Here is a 19,465-nt window from a genome sequence, read left to right as displayed (position 1 = left end):
TTAAAAATGGTTTAGTTCTTGCTGAGTGGCTATTACTGATGCTTTATGACATGTTATAATGGTTTCAACTTGCACTTTTTTTTTTTTGATTAAAACAATGTCATGCATCAGTCAATGTGAAGTTCATTTTTCTTTTTTTTTCTTTTAAAGGGACTCAGGAGAACATTCAACATTAGAATAAGTCCCTGGTTTCTGACTTCAGAGAATGTTGGTTCTCGAGGTCAGAAAAAGTGAGGATTCGCCAAGCTCTTACAGATGAGCTTTGTAGTAATTGCTGATGAAATTATAAAACACTGCTTTTCCCACTGGATACTAAATGCCCCTTTTCATTAGCTACAGTATGGGGAGCAAAATCATGTGATATATTTTTTTTAATGTTTAACCATAACTACTTCTAAAAGGCAGTTTTCATTTTGTGGCTGCTTTTTTTTCTTCCGGTGTCTAGCACAGTTGAGGACTTTATCTTTTTTGTATCTTTTTAGGGCACTCTGGTGAATGATGGGGTCTGAGTAGCTCTCTAAATGGAAGAGGGTGCAAAGGGGCCTGGGCTGGAGGGGCTGGAGGGGCAGGAGGGGCGTAATTGCATCTCTGCCAGGCGTGCTTGTGGATATATTGCCCTTCTCCCTTCCTCTGAAGCTGAAGGAGTCACTGTGATGTGAGGACGGGGCATGTCGGTGGCCGGTAGCTTTTCCGAGTGGCAGTGACATCTCTCTGGGCTCAGAAGGGAACTTGCCTCAAGATTTCCGTTCATTCATGTTCAGTATCCATGAGGGAGAAAATTGATCTGCTCTAAATGTAGTCCTTCCTTAAGAAAGACTGATAGATAAAAAGGAGTAAGGGAATTGCTGTTGATGTTTTTAAAAAAGAAAATACATGCATCAGGGCTTTGAAAAATCAAGACACTTATGTTCTTAGTGGAAGTCTGAAGCCCTGTGCCAAAGGCTGCATGAAGCTGGAGGTTAAAGTGACTCGTGTGTTTTTTAGAGCATCAATAGTTCTTGACTATTTGGGGCAGGGGTGCAAAAGTCTCAATAATTCAACTGGTCGGTAATTTAGGAACTGTTTCCTGCTGATAAAAGCAAGGGTATATTAGAGAGTAGAATGTGAGATGAAACGTGAGGCTGCCAGGAGACCTCTCCCTTGCTGACGGTGAATTCAGACCATGCTCCTAGGCCTTGCTTCCAGGGCTCCTTGCAAGGATGTGGCTCCTCTGCTGAGATGTGCTTTGGTGGAAAAGTTATGGGGTGCACTTTCACCCCTTCTCAAACTCAGCCGTTCCAGGACTGCCTCTATGGGTACCCAAGATGAATTGCTGTGAGGTTTGAGAAAAGCTATTGCCCAGGGTGAGCTGGAACACCTTAATCTACCACGTCACACACACACAGGTACTTTGAAAGGGACAGGAATCTTGACTGAAGGCTTAGCTTCCACCTGGAAATTGTTATCATAATAAGACAGTGGTCTTTTTCAATGAGAGAGGGAGAAGCATAAAATGTGGTGGAGGCTGGCACCTGAATGGCATATGAAGATGTAACCCTGTGACCTTTGCCAGTGTTCCCTCCGTCCCCTGGTTTGGAACCTGAATAATGACTTAGCCAAGTAGCTTATTTAAAATTTTTTTGAAATTTATTTTATTTAAAAAAATTTTTAAAGAGAAGAGTAAATCATTTATCAGTGATTTTAGAGCACACTGTTATGTGTCTAGATTATCTCACCTCTTTTGATTTTGTCCTTATTGCCCTCATTTCTTAGTGTTTCCCAACATCTCATCAACTGGCAAGAGAAGATAGAACCCCAAACAGCTTTCTACACCTGGTTTCTTGTTAGCCAATTTAACTTAAATATATAGAATTACATGTATATTTCACATTTTGTAGAAAAGAAAATTCAAGAATATATATATTTGAGCCCAGTCTTTGATACACACAGACACACACACACACACACATACACACACATAAACACACACCTATATATATTTATGTGTATCTGTATCTTCCACGTAATTTACTAAACTCTTAAATCCATAGTCACACACAAACAAAATAAAATCTTAAAATAACCTTGCTGGACAAATAAAGAGGGAAAATTGGTAGGCAGACTTCATAATACTTCTTTTTTTTAACATCTTTATTGGAGTATAATTGCTTTACAATGGTGTGTTAGTTTCTGCTTTATAAAAAAGTGAATCAGCTATACATATATCCTTCAAAATATGGAACGCTTCATGAATTTGCGTGTCATCCTTGTGCAGGGGCCATGCTAATCTTCTCTGTATCGTTCCAATTTTAGTACATGTACTGTCGAAGGAAGCACCATGACACTTTAATGTGTGTATTTACTACTTAGAAATATTCAAATGCAGCTTTGTTTTGTGTCGTTAATTTTGGTGGTACAGTATTTGGAAAGGTGACAGATAAAAGGGCAGAATGCAATTCTTGAAGCTGTACTTTGCAGGCGGCTGATAATACAAGTCCATTTTCTTTTCCAAATGTGCTATTTATGTAATTTATATTTTTAACCAATCTTAGAACTAGAATGAAAATAGTAATTAATCTTAAGGGCAAGAAATGTTGTAACTATGCCAAATTTGGAAACTTTAAGAAATTCTTTAGGTGGTTAAGCCCAGTCTATTGAATATTCTAATTTGCATGTCACAGAGCATGGTGCTCAACAGATAGTACGTGCTCAGTTAATGTTAAATGACTGGGTCAATTTGACAACAGTTTTTTTTTTTTTTCTTAAAGAAATGTAAGCATATTTGATTTAGAAGTGGCAGACCAATTTAAAGCCAAGATAAGATAAATAGACCAGGCAAAATAGTGCACATGGCAGGGACAGTGGTGTTATATGTGCAAAGAGAAAAAACTGAAAGGAAGAACATTAAACTGCTTGTGTATTAAGATGATGAATGATTTTTATTTTTTTACGTATTTTTTTGTTTTCCTTTACTTTTGCAAAGTGAACACATGCATCCTTTGAAGTGTAGTCCTTTCATGACACATATGAGGCTTCGCATAACAATTTGTTAAATGCCGAGTTAGTTAATTTATAATGAAAATGATACACATCTTATATGACGTGAATGGTATCCCCTGGAGTTGGGGGAGCAGCATGGTAGCTTTGAGGAGAACTTACATTCTAGTGAAATCATTTTCTTTCAAATAACATTTTATTTAGTATCCCACTATTGACCGTTCTTCCCTAATACAACATACGCATTTCTAAAACAATCACTAGATGATGGAAAATCATGCAATAGATAGCACAGAGTCTACAGGAAAAGCGGGGCTGGGGCACAATACTCAAAAACTTCATCAAGAACATAAAAAAAGGAAAGCTAGGAACCTTAGAAAAGCAGTAGAATTTTACACTTGCTAAATGGTTAAGCAGTATACAAGTACCACATAAACTTGGCGCTTTGCCTTGAAATGACCTAGTGTTTGCTTGGGGAGGTGGCTGAGGGGAGGGTGGCAGCTTGTAAACCATGGTGAGGTGGTGGAAGGAAGCTGGTCTTAAACTGGGTGGAAAGTTGTAGCAAAGCTGTGGGTGGTTGTGGTGTGCAGCACGTATGGTAAACTGAGGGTAGCGGGCAGGTGTTTGCGGTGTCTAAGTTTTGTGTATTTCTCTACTGCCTGACTCAGGTGGGTGTGGTTTTCTGTGTTCACCTAGTGTTTCTTGTGGACCAAGTCATACATAAGGAAACTCAAGTTCATGTGCGTTATGCTCAAATTGTCCCCTGATGTGTCAATCATGCTTTTAAACAGATTTGCATGTTCAAAACAAGCATTAGAACTAACTCTACATGAGACAGATGAAATAAAGTTGCACTAGTTCTAGGTATGTCAAGAGCCCAGTTTGGAACCCAGCCACCCTTTCAGCACCCCAGGGATTCCAGGGATCATCACTGTGTGTCACCGTGTGGACTAGAGCTTGCTTGGCCTTTTGTTGGTGACCTGCAACAGATACAGAATTTTTTTTTTTGTGGAGACATTTGGTCCTACCCTTGTATCCTTCCTTGGCTGGTGAATGGCAGGTTCTTCAACATCCACAAAGTTCAATCCTACTGCTAGATGGACTGTCCAGTAAAGCAGATGGCTTTGAACTTAATGGTCCCATAGAATACCTCACTCCAGATCCTCGTCAGGGGATCTAACCTTGCATCTGGTTCTACTCAGTACTTCTCAAATGCTGCTGAGAAAAACCAATATTTATGGATTACAGTCTGAAGGATAAAGGTTTATCTGTTATTCCGAATACTCTAGTAAAGCAATGAGGAAAGAAGGCAATGTCGGGGCTTCCCTGGTGGCGCAGTGGTTGAGAGTCCGCCTGCCGATGCAGGGGACACGGGTTCTTGCCCCGGGCCGGGAAGATCGCACATGCCGCGGAGAGGCTGGGCCCGTGAGCCATGGCCGCTGAGCCTGCGCGTCCGGAGCCTGTGCTCCGCAACGGGAGAGGCTGCAACAATGAGAGGCCCGTGTTCCGAAAAAAAAACAACAAAGAAACAGAAGGCAATGTCATTTGAAAAACCATTTTCCAAGGTAGCTTTTACTCTGATTTGTCAAATAACATTAAAGAAAGGCGTGAGGATTTTATATTTATCAAAAGTGCTCACTGGTTAAAAAATAGTTAAGGGAAATCTGTAAAATCTATACCTGAAATAATCCAGACCAGCAGATATCTCTAAACCTGACAATTTGCCCCTACCCCCCACCCCATTTCCCCCCAACCCCAGCAGTTAGTTTTATTACATTACACTTAGTATTATGCTCTCGGTCTCCTTGGAAGGTCATCATGAGATAGAGCCCCATGAATCCTGATTGTATGGGGTGCCTATCTTGTGGATATTCCAGTGTCTTCTTTATGAAGATCCTTGGGAGAAGTGTCTCTCTGGTTTTGATACCACAAATGACTGTACTTCTACTCAACTTTGGGTTTTTATTTTATGGATATAGTTAGTCATGTAACTGATCATGTCTTCTTCCTCTTTATGGCCACAGGCATGTTTTCTTCAACCCATACTTTTTTTTTTTTTTAAACCAAAAGAAAACTAGTTTGCCAACAGTGGAAAATGAGAAGATTTCGCACAAGTGTGTTTGAATTTCCAGCATCTATTGAAAAATCAGATCTGGCAATGCTGGGATCACATGTCTCCATGGCAACCGTGGGATCCAATAAAGTAATGCCATTTTCCTTAAAACAAAGCATGCACTCTTCCCTTTGTTTTACCTCCTTACTTTAACTGCTTGGCCCTTGTAGACCTTGGACTCTGTGCCCCGTGGCTTAGAAAGCAGTTTGTGACTCACCTTTAGAAAAATGTGCAGACTTATTTGCCTTTTGTGAACTAATCTTATCCCTAGGGTCATTTAATTCTTTTTTCTCTTGAATTGTCTTTCATCCTGTTTTCTTCACCTGTGCATGTTAGTTTTCTGTTGTTTCATCTTGGGGTGTTGTGTGCTTTTACGTAAGCTGCTTTAAGTTTGTTTGGGGGAACAAACAAGGTATACATAAAGAAAAATAGGAGTGTGATTTTTTTCCCCCCTCAGATCATTTTATTTTTATTTTTTGCCTGGTAAGAATTTAAAACAATTACAGCTCTTTCTCTGACCTATTTTAGAGTCTGCTTGATTCTAGTACCATCCAGAGCTCTGCAGTTTTTTGCTGGGGTTTTGTTTTGTTTTGTTTTGGTAATTCTTCATAGAGACTCTGAGAAAACATTGTCTTGTACCTAAGGTTGGTTGGCATCCCGTGATCTGTCATTAAGAACTGAAAAGGTTCTGTTTTGTAAATAAGTTCATTTGTATCATTATTTTTAGATTGCAAAACAGAAACACTGCTCACAGACTTAGAGAACGAACTTAGGGTTACCGGGGGAGAAGGGTCGCGGTGGGGAGGGATAGATTGGGAGTCTGGGATTGACATGTACACACGGCTATATTTAAAATAGATAACCAGCAAGGACCCACTGTGCAGCACAGGGAACTCTGCTCAATATCCTGTAATAACCTCAATGGGAAAAGAATTTGAAAAAGAATAGGTACAGGTATATGTACAACTGAATCACTTTGCTGTACACCTGAAACTAACACAGCATTGTTAATCAACTGTACTCCAGTATAACATTTAAAAAAGAAGAACTGAAAAGTTAAGTCGGAATATTTGTTCATTCAGTTCTAGGAGGGAAGATTAGGAAAGCATGAACCTTCTTAGAGTTTATATGCCAATTGCAAAGACCCCCAAGAAGACATCGTTCAGTGCCCTGCATGTGGCACTGCTGTGACTCCTGGGGACAGGGTCAGAGAAGACAATAGTTGCTGCTGGTCTGGGACCTTCTGTTCTGAATGGTGCTGTTAGATGTTAGTGTAGCCTGAGTAGTGTCGAAAACAACTCTGAATTGATCAAAATGTGGCATCATTAATTTCTATATTCTCTTCAGGATTTACTTATTCTTTTTAAAAATCTGAAGACTCAACAAATATGGGCCAACATTCGCCCTTGGATGGGTTTGTATCTAGTTCACCACACCCTCCCACCACCTGTGTCTGCATGACATTGAGGCTGAATGTCATGTGCCCTGTGTCCCTCCATTTCTCGATATGTGACTGTTGTTACTTAATGCCACACTGGTACACCACCCTAACTCATCTGCTGTTTAGCATAAATCACACTTTGGCATATTTTCCTACTGCCGCAGTCACCTTCCGCATGCTTCCCAGCCACTCAGCTCTTTCCATAGCATTCACGTTTCATGAATTGGATTTTTGTCATTGTCCCTCTTCTCTGCAGTCTCAGGGTTGTAAGCTTCCTCAGCAGGAGTGACATGGGTGTGCCTAAGGGTAGGTCAAAAGGACACTGTGCTTATTCACCCAACACATATTTATTGAGCACCTACTCTGTGCCAAGTGCTGTCCCTGTGCTGGGGATAGAGCAGTGAATAAAATGGGCAAAGATACGTGCCCTATTGGAGTTAACGTCCTGGTAGGAGTGGAAAGTTCTATGAAGAGGAATAAAGCCAGGAGGAGTTCCTATTTCATTTGAGGCTCAGAGGTTAGACCTCGCTTCTGAGGTTCCTTTTAAATGGAGATGTGAATTAACTGACTGAAGAGTAAGCCATGCAACCGTCTGGGGAAGAGCGTTATAGGCCAAGGGGACAGCAGGAAGAGTAAAATCCCTGAGGAGGGGACGTACTTGCATTTGGCATTAGGCATGGTTTTTAATTCAGTGCTGCCCTTCCTAATGGTATGAATTAGGGTCAGTTGTGTTTGCCCTCTGGACCACGTCTGTGCACTCATCTCTAAAATGCAAGATTCTCTGTGGAATTCGCAGACACAAAGTACTATACCTAAAATAGATAAGCAACAAGGATTTACTGTATAGCACAGGAATTATACCCAATATCTTATAATAGCCTATAATGGAATATAATCTTCAAAAAAAATGAATTGCTATGCTGTACACCTGAAACTAACACCAGTATTGTAAATCAGCTACACTTCAATTAAAAAAAAAAATCTCATTAAAATGCAAGATTCTACATTGGAGAAGGACCATGCCTTTCTCACTAGTCTCTACCCAGGGTCAAGTCTGGCCTTTGGCTCTTGGTAAGTGTTGAATAAATATATATGCAATTAACAGATGGACACATAAGGTGTTGTAGAAGCATATAAGGATCTCAAAAGCAGGGTCTTAGCTAGGTGTATGTCACTAGTTCACAGGTTAAAGACAGTAAACATGGCCGGCTTTGAAGCACATGTACTAGGAATTTTTCCTTAATGGTGACTCCACATTCTTTATGCTCAGCAAGCTGCGTCTACAGAGCACCACTGAGGAATATGTGATGGAGGAAAGGGGCCTGGACTGTGTCTTGGTTGCTGTATCTGTTGTTGTTCATTGGTGTGTCCCAACTTCTAGCAGGGTACCTGTGGGCTCATAGTAGAAACTTAATGAATATTTGTTAAAGAGTGAATGAAATCAAAGCAGGCATACGTTTGCATTTCTTTCATAAAGCAATGTTGGAATCACTCTGCAAGGATATCCATTCTGCCTGTTTTCTGCCCAAGAAAGATATACTAGGACTAGAGAAGATGAGAAAGATTAAAACGGTGTCAAGGCCAGGCAGAAACATGAGTGTCTTACTTGCCTTAACTCATTTAGTTATGTTCCTCATTTACAGATGGAGAAATTAGAGTTAGTGGCAGATGCAGGAAGTTTGAGTCCAGGGGTTGTGTTCTTAACTCCTGGAGTGTGCTGCTTGTAGAGAAGGATAACTAGCTGGTGTAGAAACAGAGGTATGAAAAGAATTAAATTCCACTAAATGGACTGTGTTTGTGGCATTAGTAATTGATGATCCTTAATGTTGATAGAAGTTTCTTTCACATATGACACATTTCAGATGGAGAGAAAGGTCTGATTTGTAGCTTATATGTCTCTAGTTTATGTACGCCTCAAAGACTGCTTTGGTTCAGTTTCTTGAGAATTGATCAGGTTTTCTGAAAGCCATGCGGGAATATTTCCTAACATAAATCTTTGTTTCGTTCTGGTAAGACATGGGTAAATCCTAACTGCTATGATTCCATTCCATATGCTTCACAGCCAATCAGCTTTCGCCCTCACATTCGAGTTTAATGACGCGCTAGCAACGTTATCCTCTTGTCAGCCTCGATTCCTCCCTTCTGTCCCCGACTCACGAACAAATTCTTCTACTTTATTATTCTAGGACAGTTGGGTTTTCTACTACTTTTTTGCGTTTTCGATGGCATGAACTCATTTACTAACTGTGCTTTTGCAGGAGAACAAATTTAAAGGTGAAAGGAAGCCTGGTGAATTTCTAACAGTCTGTTGGGTTCGGGGAAGATCATTGGAACACCTTTGTTTTCCTTTCCTGTGCGTATGTGCTTTCAAGTGAGGGGAACGTTGTGATTTTCGTAGCTGGTGTCAGCCTCTATGGCACAGGAAAGCAGATATCCTGGCCATCTTTCTGGGAAAGATGAGAATGGTTGTGTTTTCTCATGACTTTATTTTTCCATTGCTGACTATATGGCAGTATCATTCTGGCAAATATTGGCTGGCCATGGAACATTTTTAAGTACAAGGGTTTCATGAATATTCTGTCTATTACCATGGCTGAGGAATCAAAACAAAATACTCTGTGCACATTTCCTCGAGCATTCATGGATGGGTTCCAGTGTGTTACTTTTATGTTAGCTCCTAGACTGCGTGAAGAATCTAAAATAAAATATTACTGAAAACACAGTGATTAAGAAGAACTGGGTATAATATTTTGTACCATTTTCCTTTTCTACATAGTAATGCCGTGAATGGTGACATAGATGAACTGGGTACAGAAAGGCTTTGCAAGAATTTATGTCTTTAGATTCTTGTTACGGACATGATAGTATTGACAATAGCATGTAATGTCTGTCTAGCTCTTGATAATCTCTGTGCTTACATAATAGAAGAGCAGACACTGATGATATTAAAAAATACCCTCCCCCCATATCCCAACGATTGTCCTAATTTGTTTTCCCCCTACTCTAGAGTGTGCTTCTAACGTATTTATGTGATTAACGAGAATAAATAATTGCGTGTGAGTGTACAAGGAGTTTACAAGGAGAGTATTTTAATGGTGGCTTTTTGCACTGGGGCTTTATTTGGTCAAGGATCCTTCTACAGTGCCTCATGGGTCTAAGAATATAGCAGGTTGGCCCAAACATGAATCAGGGAGTTCTTTTCTGGTGCGGTTTTAGAGGAGTTCTTTTGGGGAAGCCATGTTAGCATCAGGCCAGGGTGAAAATGATGGTGATAATGATGAAGTTGTTAATAATAATGGCTACACTGTATTCAATGCTCACACGTATTCAGTGTGTCAAGTGGGTATCATGCATTATTCCATGGATTGTCTTACAACAGCCTGTGAAGTTGGGGCTCTTCTTGTCCCCATTTTACAGACAAGGAAACAGGCTTAGAGGGGTTTAATTTTCCCCTGGCTGTATAGCTAATGAGGGGGGGAAGAACTTGGATTTGAACTCAGTTCTTTCCTTCCTCCCTCCCTCCCTCCCTCCCTTCCTTCCTTCCTTCCTTCCTGTCTCTCTCTTCCTCCTTCCCTCCCTCCTCTTTCATTCTTTCTCATTGCAGGGGACTTAATAGGCACATCTTGTTTTATTGTGCTTCGATTTATTGCATTTTGCAGATATAGCCTTTTTTACAAATTGAAGGTTTGTGGCAAACCTGCCTCGAGCAAGTCTATCAGCACCATTTTTCCAATAGCATTTGCTCACTTTGTGTCTATATGTCACATTTGGTATTTCTTGTAATATTTGAACTTTTTCATTATATTTGTTATGGTGGTCTGTGATCAGTGATCTTTGATGTTACTATTGCAAAAAGATTACAACTTACTGAAGATTCAGATGATGGCTAACATTTTTTAGCAATAAAAAATTTTAAAATTAAGATGTATTCTTTTTTAGACATAGTACTATTGCGCACTTAATAGACTACAGTATAGCGTAAACATAAGTTTGATACGCCGTGGGAAACCAAAAAATTCATGTGATGGTCTGGAACCAAACCCACAATATCTCTGAGGTCTGCCTGTGTTTATATGTTTTTTATTGGTTTATAACATGTAAGTTTCATATGTACAATATTGTATTTCGGTTTCTGTATACGCTGCAGTGTGCTCACCACCAAGTTTAGTTTCCATCTGTCACCATACTGTTGTCCCCCTTTACCCATTTTGCCTTCCCCCGCCCCCTTCCCCTCTGGTAAACACTGCTCTGGTCTCTGTATCTATATGTTTGTTTTTGTTTGATTTGGTTTGTTGATGTTAAAAAAATTTCACGTATGAGTGAAATCATATGGTATTTGTCTTTCTCTGTTTGACTTATTTTACTTAGCATAATATCCATAATATCCATCCATGTGGTTGAAGATGGCAAGATTTCATATCTTTTTATGGATAAGTAGTATTCCATTGCACATATATGTAGTACAAGATGTGAACCCAGTTCTTTCTGACCCCAGAGCCTGGACTCATACCTCATTCTCACCACATCCTTCCTAGAAATAGGAAACTCTTGTCTGGAATATTTTAATGATCTGCTACCTAATTCCCTGCTTCCCTCCCCTTTCCTCTTTAGACCTTTGTCCTCCCACCAGCGTTCTGAAACATGCACCTCTTCATCGAAGGCCCCCTTCCTTCCTTCTTTGCCTAATGCATCTCCGTCTTCAGGACTTCCGTACCCTGAGCTTTCCCCTTTGAGTTCTCACAATACTTTGCTCCTCTCTTAATCAAAACCCTTTGCAGCTAATAGTCAGCTAGTTAAGTATTCCAGGGATTCCTAGGCTGTGGCCATAAGCATTCAGGTTTGTGTGTTTGTGCCTGTGTGAATTTTTTCTGGAGGCAGTCCGTAGTTTTCATATGAGTCTCAGAAAAGTATGTGACCAAAAACGTTAAGGTATTATTATTTATAGGATTCTCTGCCCTCCTCCAAGTAATGAGCACCTAGAGGGGGTGGGGAGCATATCTCATTCCAATTTACTTCCTTAGATGGCTATAATACTATAATATTTTTGAGTAAATAATGAATAAATAAATATCTCTATAAGTAGAGCCATGGCTATAGCCTGTGGGTTAAGAACACAGGCTCTAGAATCAGACTGTGCCTTGGATTGAATTCCTTCTCTGCAAACTCTTCAGCAAGTGATGCAGTCTCTCAGAGCCTCACTCTTCTCCTTGGTAAAAGGGACATCATCATAGTGTTTAAGTTAGTGGTTGTTATTGAGGAATAAATCAAGGTATGGTATGTAAGATGCTTAGCACAGGAGTGCGTAGCATACCTCCCATAATTAGCTGCTATTATTATCAGTAAGAACTTTTGAAAGAGGCTGGAGGATGAGAGTCTCATGGTTTTTCTAGTTACTATCATGGAGATATTACAAAAAGATTTATCATGCCACTTTGAGTTTTGAAAGCTTAAAACCAACGTGTTTTCTCTAGCCAAGGTGGCAGGTGCAGCTCAGAGACGTCCCTGAAAAGTTGTTCTTGGACATTTCCTTTCCCTGTGGCCTCGACCCTGGCCGTGTAGTGGCTCAGGCTTCATAGATGGATACCTTGAAATGCCAGCTAATGGAAATTTTGTGATATGGTCACTCTGCCCCCGAGGATTCGGACATATGCTTTTTGTGTTTAAATCAACAGAAAAAAAGTGCAACTGTAGCCACCCTTCTGCATAATCGTTGAAGTAGCCCTTTTCCTTGCATGTCTTGGAGCCCCTGAGTGCCAGGCCTGTCACTTACTGTCCCCTCTGTGCATCGCAGGTAAGTCCAGTAGGTCAGATGAAAGGCAGAGGCCGGCAGGGCATAATCACTTATTTACGTAGCACTGATGAATAGCTGTACACAGATCAAGGCATACATGTTATTTATAGTAGTGCGGCCATAGGGTCACATTGGCAAGAAGCAGCCTCTAGAAAAGTGCTTTAGTTGGATAGTTATGAACTCTGGCTCATTACTGTGCACTAAATATAGAAAAGGGAGTTTGAAATCTCTTAACAGAAAATATATTGTGAGCTGGGTTCATTGACATAAGGGGAAAAATTGTTGACTCCTATTTTCCCAGAGTTTTTTACAAGTGTATACCGTTTCTTTTCATCACTGGTAAATGTATGACCTTTAGTAAGTCGTTTGCAAATACTATTTTTTTTAAAAAAAAAGTCTTTAAAAAGTATAGCAGCTTTAATCACCATCATCAAAAACTGGAGACAGCCCAAATGTCCTTCCACTGGTGAAACGATAAATAAGCCATGGTTCATCTATACAATGGAATATTAATTTGCAAATAGGTACCGATACCTGCTGCAACATGGATTGATCTCAAATATACTTGCTAAGAGAAAGGAGCCAGACTCAAAAGTCTCTGTATTAAATGATCCCATTTAAATGACGTTCTGGAAAAGACAAAACTATAGGAATAGAAAAATAGGTGATTTCTGGGGGATGGGTTTGGGTGATGTTTTGACTCCCCAGGGGCAGCCTAAGGAGTGTTTGAAATGATGGAACTGTTCTGTATCTTGATTGTGGTGGTGGTTACATGAATTTATGCATTTCAAAACCTCTAGAACTGTACAGCAAAAAGGTGAATTTTAATGTTATATAAATTAAGAACAATATTTTTTAAAAAGAATGACAGCGTGTACCCAACACACTGAGAGAGAAATGTGGACTTGTTTTGAAAGGGGCAATGCATGTCATTAAAATCCCATAAGTATCTTTTGATTAGCTACTAGAAGTCAGTGCTTTATAGGAAATCAGAAAAGAAAGTACTGGTCTGTATGCTCAGTGGCGTAACAGTCAACTTTGGTAAACATGCACAAAAAAATAAAAGGGAACATTACATTTGTATCATGGAAATCTAGACAGAGGAAAAAAGGCATCTAGCTGGGATCATGGATGATTTTTGTTAAAGTGAGGAAGGTTTGTCAAGGTATTAATATAATTTTGAAGAATGGGTCGATTATTAAAATGTTTTTTAGTAAACTTTTAATCAAAGTGTAACATTCCTATAGAAAAGTATACACATCTTATGTGTACTGCCTGATGAATTTTCATGGAGTAATCCAGTCTATGAGACAGACCATTACTAGCATCCTTGCACCTTCTGCTAGTCAACCCTTCCCCAGGTATCATCACCATCCTGACTTCTAACATAGATTAATGCTGTCTGGGTGTTATTTAACTTTATACAAATGGAACAATACAGCCTGTACTGCCATGTCTGGATTCCTTTGCCCAACATTATGTATGTGAGATTCATCCCTGTTGTCATATGTGGCAATAGTTTATTCCCATGGAATATTCTGTTGTATGACTATATCACTATCTCTTCTACTGTTGATGGGCATTTGGTTTGCCTACAGTTTTGCACTGTATGAGCGGTGCTGTTATGAACATTATTGCTATATGCTTTTTGGTGAACATACATGTATATTTCTGTGTGCTATGTGCCAAGGAGTGGAATTATTGGGTTATAAAGTATGCACGTGTCCAGCTTTGGTGAATACTACAAACCGTTTCCAAAGTCTTTGTACCAATTTACACCCACAGCAGCAGCATCTGAGTGTTCCAGTGGCACTGTTCCTCGCCAACATTTAGTAACGAACCTCTGTTTCATTTTACTGGAGAATGTGTAGGATCTTGGTAGAAAGGGATGGTGAGTGCATGACAGGTATTCCAGGCAAGAGGAACAATTTAATCAAGAGCATACAGCTGGGGTTAGAGAATGAGTGCAGTAGTTCCCTGTTATCCACAGATTAGTTATCCATAGTCCACCACCATCCAAAAATATTAAATGGAAAATTCCAGAAAAAAACAATTCAGAAGTTTTCAGTTGCACACCATTCTGCGTAGTGTGATGAAATCTCGCGCTGTCCTGTGCCGTCCTGCCCCAGACGTGAATCATCCCTTTGTCCAGCAAATCCAGTCTGTTAGTAACTTAGTAGCCATCTAGGTTATCAGATTGACTGTCGTGTTCAAGTAGCCCTTATTTTACTTACTGATGGCCCCAGAGTGCAAGAATAGTGATGCGGGTGATTCAGATATTCTCTTACTGTGCGTAATTTATAAATTGAACTTTATCCTAGATATGTATGCATAGGAAAAAGCATAATATATATAGAGTTCAGTACTACTCATCCATTAGGGGTCTTGGAAAGTATCTTCCATGGATAAGAGGTGGGGGAACTACTGTATGTTGTTTGTAATGTTTGCACTAGTTATAATCGTTGAGACTAGAAAGATAAGTTGGCCTTGATTGCCAGTCTAAATAAGACATTTGAAATTCATTCATTCTGTGTTGATAAACCATTAATTTTAGTAAAATAGTAGCATGGAAAATGAAATACTGCCTTTTGCAGCAACATGGATGAACCTAGAGATCATCATACTAAGTGAAGTAAGTCAGACAAAGACAGATATCCTATGATATCACTTATATGTGGAATCTAAAAAAAGGTACAAATGAACTTATTTACAAAACAGAAATAGAGTCACAGATGTAGAAAACAAACTTATGGTTACCAGGGCGAAAAGTGGGGGAGGGATAAATTGGGAGATTTGGGATTGACATATACACACTACTATATATAAAATAGATAACTAATACGGACCTGCTGTATAGCACAGGGAACTCTTAATACTGTGTAATGACCTATAGGGGAAAAGAATCTAAAAAAGTGGATATATGTATAAATGATTCATTGCTGTACAGCAGAAACTAACACAGCATTGTAAATCAACTATACTCCAATAAAAACAGAAAAAAAAAATAAAGTAGTAGCATGAAAGCAGCAAAGCCATGCTTTAGGAAGTTATCTAGTAGTAGGTTTAGGATGTACTGCAGGGAGTGGGGAGGGCAACTTAGCAGTCCAGGCCAGAGCTTTATCATGGCAGAATAACTGTGAGGGCAGAGGAGATGCAGTGTGGTGTTGACAGGTAACATAAGTGACCAGACAGTGGAGGGTTAAGGGCAAAGGAGAGTGAGAGATACCTCTGACCTGATGGTACTTAGCCAGATAGGTCAAAATTATCCTTAATGAGTGGGCTATGCTTGTTATCTCTATATCTTCACTTTCCTTACACTCCCTTTTAATCCTTCATAAAAAATGTGAAATATACACATAGAAGAGCACCTAAAACCTATCAGTTAAGTAAAGAACAATAAGATGAATAACCGTGTCCCCAGTATTCATCCTGAGATATAAAGTACTCTAGAAGCCTCACCTTTGATTACATCCTCCTCTGTATCCTACCCCCAACTGAGTTCACCACCACCCTGAATTTTACGCTAATCACTCCCTTGCTTTTCATTACTGTTCAGTGTTGCTATCTATGACTGCATGTCTAAACTAGACTTTGAATATAAACAGTGGAGCCATATGGCAGTATTCTGTGTGACTTGCCTTTTTCAACATTGTTTTTGATTTGAAACATGTAGAGGCATATAGCTGTAGTTTATTCATTTTCACTGTTGTGTACTTAATCCATTGTGTCCATAATCTTCAATTTATTGATCTATTCCTCCTTAATCCTTACCCTCTGTGCTGTGGCTTTAATCACTCAACATAATTTTTTCACGTTGACAAAATACTGTGGCATATGTAACTCAAGTATGCCAGTGTACTGTGTCCCACCGACTTTAAAAGCTGTCTGATAGACACACTGAAGTTTTTGCTTATTTATTTAACACTTACAGTGAGTTAGAACTACTCTGTCTCCTGTATGGGAGAGCTGCTTACTTTAAAATAGAGTTTCTCACGCGCAGCACTATTAAACATTTGGGGCTGGGTAGTCTTTATTGTGAGGGGCGTGCTAGGCCTTGTAAGGTATTTAACAGCGCCCTGGTCTCTGCCTCTAGATGCCAGTAGCACCTGCCTCCCCGTCTGTAACAACCAGAAGTGGCTCCAGACATTGTCACATGTCCCCTGAGGACAAGACTGTGCCGTTTGAGAACCACGATTTTAAAGGATTAGGATTCAATGAAAAGGCATTGAGTTACCATGACTGACAGGAGAGAATCATCAGTGTAACCTTCGTCTTACTTCCCTGCTGCCCCATCCTGGCTCCAGGTTAGAGGTGTATTCTTGTCTTTGGGCAGTGGACCTTCCCTGGTCCTGGAGATCAGCCATTTCCTCTTGCAAGTGCCTTGGCCGTTTCACTCCATGCTGGTGACTGTTTTCTGTATTCTCTCTATACTTGCCACTCTCTTTGCTCTGATCCCACCTACCCTAGAGGTAGTCTTTACTTCATGGGTCTGATGAGAGAATCATGCTTCGTAGCATTTATAAATTGCTTCCATTTCTCCCAAAGCAAAGGAAAAGAAATATTTTTTGAAATTGTCAGTTTAAAACACTATAATAAACCCATGTTAAACCAAAGTTAAAAGTGCCAGTGAACTATAAGATGATCATATTTCAAACGTTTTTACAGCATTATTGATAGTTTGATATTAATTTGGGCTTAGGAGTTATGGAACATATGCACAGTGGTAAAATGATGGGACCTTTTGATCTTTAAAATTAAAACTTTGATCTTCAAAATTTAAATTAAAATATATTTAGGTGGTACATGGCTCTCCCATAACTTTTTGTATGGGTTTTTTTTATGTCCAGCACAAACCTGTATGTGAATCCCAAAGCATTATAAAGTTGGCTCCATCTAGTGTATAAAAATATTATACAGCTAGGGAAAAAAAAAAACCCAAAAACTCTACTGGGAATCTCCTCTGGTACTTTATTATGAAATTAGAAAAAAGGCAAACCAAAACAAAACTGGACTATAAGCTATATTTGTGCCCCAGGAGATAACACAGGCAGAAGTGACCTTCACAGTGTGAGAGGAGAGGTCATTATATATTGAAATACAGCATGCCTAACATTTTGTTCTAACAGCCTTGCCTTTTTTTTTTTTTTCTGGACGGAGGTCTTGTTTACAGGCACTATCAACAATCGTGGCATCACTTCCATTGTGATATTCTCGGTCCTACTGGCCTGGCCCCTAGTTTTCCTGTATGGAATCATATCTGTCAGTCATGTTCACTTTCCACAGTTAGGAAGTGATTAGGACTAGGCCCACGTACTATGATTTCAGAGCCCGAGATGGTTTTCTTTATCAGACTGGAATTCTTTGTAGCTGTTCACTTCTCACTGCAATAGAGTAGCCACTATTTCTGGGCTGTGTTTAATCTTGTGTCCACTGAAGGATTCTGACACATTCTTCATTTCTCTCAATCAGGGTTCCCAAATTTGAGCCATGCTCATACTAACTTCATGACCTTTGCCCCCATATTCCATATGGAGGCTTAAATAAATTAAAAATATATATTTAAAGGAAATGCTATAGTAAATGGCAACGACAGATGGATGTATGTGTAAAATAAATATAATGAAATTGGAAGAAAACTGTTAGATCCTGACTAGGTGTGTGGTCTAGAAGGGCCTGAGTATGAGATCTGAGCTGTTTTTGTTACAAAAGGCAAGTGTTTCGAGATTGAAGACACATTAGCATCAAAAAGACACTTTTCCTGGGATGAAAGAAATTGGAAAGGACCTTTCTCACTGTGTAATTCCATGGTCATTGAATGTGGAGTCTGTGTGTCTCCATTTGAGACCATCCTGTATCCCACACTTTGAGAAACTTTGCTCACGATTTACCATCTTTGCCAAAGGAAGTTTGTCATGCTACCCCAATCTCCAAAGGCCTTGTTTCCCATCGAAAGCCTTTTTGAGTAGTTCTTTCTTTTCTGAGTACTTCCTTACTTCTCCCATTAAAAAGTAGAAATTGTGCTGATATTTCACATTTTCTCCCCTTTTTTTCAACTAGATTAAGTTATTTGAGAACAAACATTGTGTGTTTCTTTACATTTCTAGTGAATGCCATTAATTTAACTCATGCTTGGTATAAATATTCAGGGAAGCCTGCTTCATTCCTGTTTTTGTTTTTTTGTAAAGGTAGATTACAGTCAGAAGTGACCAGAAAAAGCACCATGGTCAATTCATTAATCATTTAACCCATTGACAAATAGTTACTGGGTTCTTTCTCTGGGTCTGGAATTGTGCCTGGTTAAAGAATGAAGAGGTGAACTAAACAGACATGGTTTATGCCTTCATGGAATTCAGACTCTAGTGTGGGGTGTGGGGAACAGACCACTAAAGAGGTGGCTCCAATGCAAGGTTCTAATTTTAGAATTAGTTTGCTTCTGTGATTGTTGAGTGGCTCACAGAAACTTGGCACAGAGAACCCTAGCGAGAGGCGTGTGGGCCCTGGAGTTTCAAACCCCAGATCTGCAGCTCATCAACATCTTGACTCTAGGCAAGTTACCTCACTCCTTGTCCCTGTTTCTTTATTTAAATAAAAAGAGATAAAATAAAGGTACAGTTATCAGTGTGATGATATGATGAATTCTCTGTCTTTTCTCTTCCCCCCTCTTTTTTTTTTTTTTTTAAAGAGGCAGAGACACAATCTCATTTTTTCAGATTTTCAGATTTTCAAATTCCCTGCCTGGCACACTAGGAAATGAAAACACGTCGATCCTTAATCCAGTATTAGAAAACAGATGTCCGTATTAATGGGAATATCATTGTGGATGGCACGTAAAGATGGCAAATTCATGCAACTTCCAAATTGTCTGTTTAAATTAATAAATGATTTGAGCATTCAGAGTTACTCCAAAACATTTCTGTCTTCAGAGTTTAAGGGCTGTGATATATTATTGATGTACCTCAAGCATGTTTAGTAGTGCCTGGAAAGTAGTAGGTGCTCAATAAATATTTGTTGAATGAATGAGTTTTAATAAAAATCTTTCTAGTTTTCTATCTTTTACTCATGATTTTGTCCATATCTTTTAAAAATGAGCCAGCATTGTTTGATATGAGGAGCTTAATAAGCTTGAATGGGAGTGGTGGTGACT

The 19,465-nt window shown here is 39.4% G+C and overlaps 1 protein-coding gene and 1 non-coding gene across 7 annotated transcripts in view; one reads left to right on the top strand and one right to left on the bottom strand.

Moving 5' to 3' along the window:
* MITF (melanocyte inducing transcription factor) overlaps nt 1-19,465 on the top strand; it is a 225,418-nt gene that overhangs the window by 97,916 nt on the left and 108,037 nt on the right. The gene's annotated exons all lie outside the window — the stretch shown is intronic.
* On the bottom strand, nt 2,210-2,316 carry LOC132528328 (U6 spliceosomal RNA). Its single transcript, XR_009543200.1, has one exon. It is a non-coding gene; the product is annotated as a U6 spliceosomal RNA (small nuclear RNA).

Source organism: Lagenorhynchus albirostris, chromosome 10 (assembly GCF_949774975.1).
Source record: "Lagenorhynchus albirostris chromosome 10, mLagAlb1.1, whole genome shotgun sequence".
NCBI classification, from domain to species: Eukaryota; Metazoa; Chordata; class Mammalia; order Artiodactyla; family Delphinidae; genus Lagenorhynchus; species Lagenorhynchus albirostris.
The sequence above is the reverse complement of the archived record's forward strand: the minus strand, read 5'-3'. Positions and strand labels throughout refer to the sequence as shown.